Source organism: Lissotriton vulgaris, unplaced genomic scaffold (genome assembly GCF_964263255.1).
Source record: "Lissotriton vulgaris unplaced genomic scaffold, aLisVul1.2 SCAFFOLD_4968, whole genome shotgun sequence".
Classification (NCBI taxonomy): Eukaryota; Metazoa; Chordata; class Amphibia; order Caudata; family Salamandridae; genus Lissotriton; species Lissotriton vulgaris.
Window position 1 is genome coordinate 62,301 of NW_028254332.1, and position 2,225 is coordinate 64,525.

The window sequence follows — 2,225 nt, forward strand, 5'->3', positions numbered from 1 at the left end:
AAAGAGGACCAAAGTCAGTATTTCTCCAGATTTAAGGGGACAGGTACCAGGCTCATAGGAGTTTAAAGTTCGTGCATTTATTCTCAGCTGCAGAGGTGAGTACCTTGTTGTTTGATGGTTTGTAGTACCCCTTCACAGTATGTTCATATTATTAAGGTTACCTTTGCTGCCTGGTCTCGTTGGTGTATCGTTCGGTTACATGGGACTACAGTTCCCAGAGTCCTCTTTACCTGTCCCATTTTCTTTACCGGATTCCAGTGTCGGTGATGGCAATAACCTCAATTACACAGCGTGTGCCGAGTGCGAGTCACGCAGTAATAAGGACATTTCCATATCTCGGTCACAGTGTGAGTGTTCAGTTATGCGACCACTGATGTAGTTTATCTTTTAACAAGCCGAGTTTGCTGTGCTTCGGAAACTTCCTCCGCATACCCTGACTGTTCCAAATTCCATTCGCCCGACCAAGGCGGGCCTCACACGGTGGCCTCATCCAGCAGGTTAGTGTCCTGTAGCTTGTTGCAGCCGGGGGGCACCCAAAAGAAAAGCTCCTCGCTTCTGTCCCTCGTTCCTGACAGGTGAGCGCCTCCCCTCACGGGTCGTGGGCCTGGTCCTGAAGTGTGTCAGACACTTCTGTTAAATGCAAACACCATCGCGCGCTGCATCTGCGACGCAATCCAGGCCACACCAGCAATGCTCTTCCAAAGGATTTTATTCAAGTTTAAAAGTTTATCAGGCATAACGTGTTTCGAGTCCATGACTCTTTGTCAAATGCCATTCACTCCTGCACCAGTGGGTTCGTTGCAGATTTAAAAAAACGTAACTTCTAGACACTGAAAGAGGACCAAAGTCAGTATTTCTCCAGATTTAAGGGGACAGGTACCAGGCTCATAGGAGTTTAAAGTTCGTGCATTTATTCTCAGCTGCAGAGGTGAGTACCTTGTTACCGCCAGTAGGTAATATAGTAGGTATATATATATTCACTGAAAAAACCCTAGGTTTCACATATGTTATAGCTAGGAATTTGCATTTAAAAAACCTTAGAAATTCACTGAAAAAACCATAGGTTTCACATACGTTATAGTTAGGAATTAGCGTTTAAAAAACCTTAGAAATTCCCTGAAAAAACCATAGGTTACACATACGTTATAGTTAGCAAGACATTTCTCTCAAACGCGTGAGGCATGAAGAGAGCAACACGAGCCCACTAGGGAAATACAAGACTTTTTCATTTTTGCTTGAAAACGGCGACTCACATGAGGATACAAGGTGTGACCACGCCCAGTGGGGCGGGATTTGGAATGTTATCAGAAGCTTGAAACTGCTGTTTGTTATTTGCAGAGAAAGCAGAGAAAGCCGTAGCCCATGAGGAAGTGCTGACACGCACGAAACGCGTCGGGCTGAACATTTCACAATAAGTGAAGCTTTCTTGCTCGCCTGCAGGCTTTATTCTCCATCAATAAAGTGTGGCGAATTGAAAATCCGTTTGGGCCTCTCCTTTTTTGGGCAAAAGTTTTTTGGATATAAATATATATATATATATATTCACTGAAAAAACCATAGGCTATAGACCATATATAGTTAGGGATTAGCATTTACAAAACCTTATTTTACTCGCATAAAACCATTGAAATTCGCATATATAGTTAGTTGCGTTAACTATATATCGCGCACCCGCAATCCACTGCTGATGATGTCACATATTACATCATTCATGACATGGTCAGTGACATCACTGATGACATCACTGATGACATCTCAAATGACATCACTGATGACATCACTGATGACATCTCAAATGACATCACTGATGACATCACTGATGACATCTCAAATGACATCACTGATGACATCAATGATGACATCTTAACCCCTTCGAAGCTAATGGCAGCTGGGCTCGTCATGGCGCTTACCTGCAGTGCGCGGATGACAAGGCCAGCTCGTCATCAGCCCCACCCTCGGGGGAAGCGCTGGCGCTCCCCCTGAGGTTCTCTTATCTTCGTTGTTTTGCTGGGGGCGGCAGCGGAAGACCTTCCGCTGCCGACTCCGCTCCCCCCATGGGAATCCCTGATGACGTCAGCGCGCACAGCGCGCGCTGACATCATCAGGGATTCCCAGCGCTCGGGAAGCCATCTGCTTCCTGTGCGTCTGGGGGAAAGGTAAGATTACAGTGTCTGGCGGGGGTTTGGGGCAGCGAAGAGCCATCAGGGGAGAGGAAAGAGTTTTTC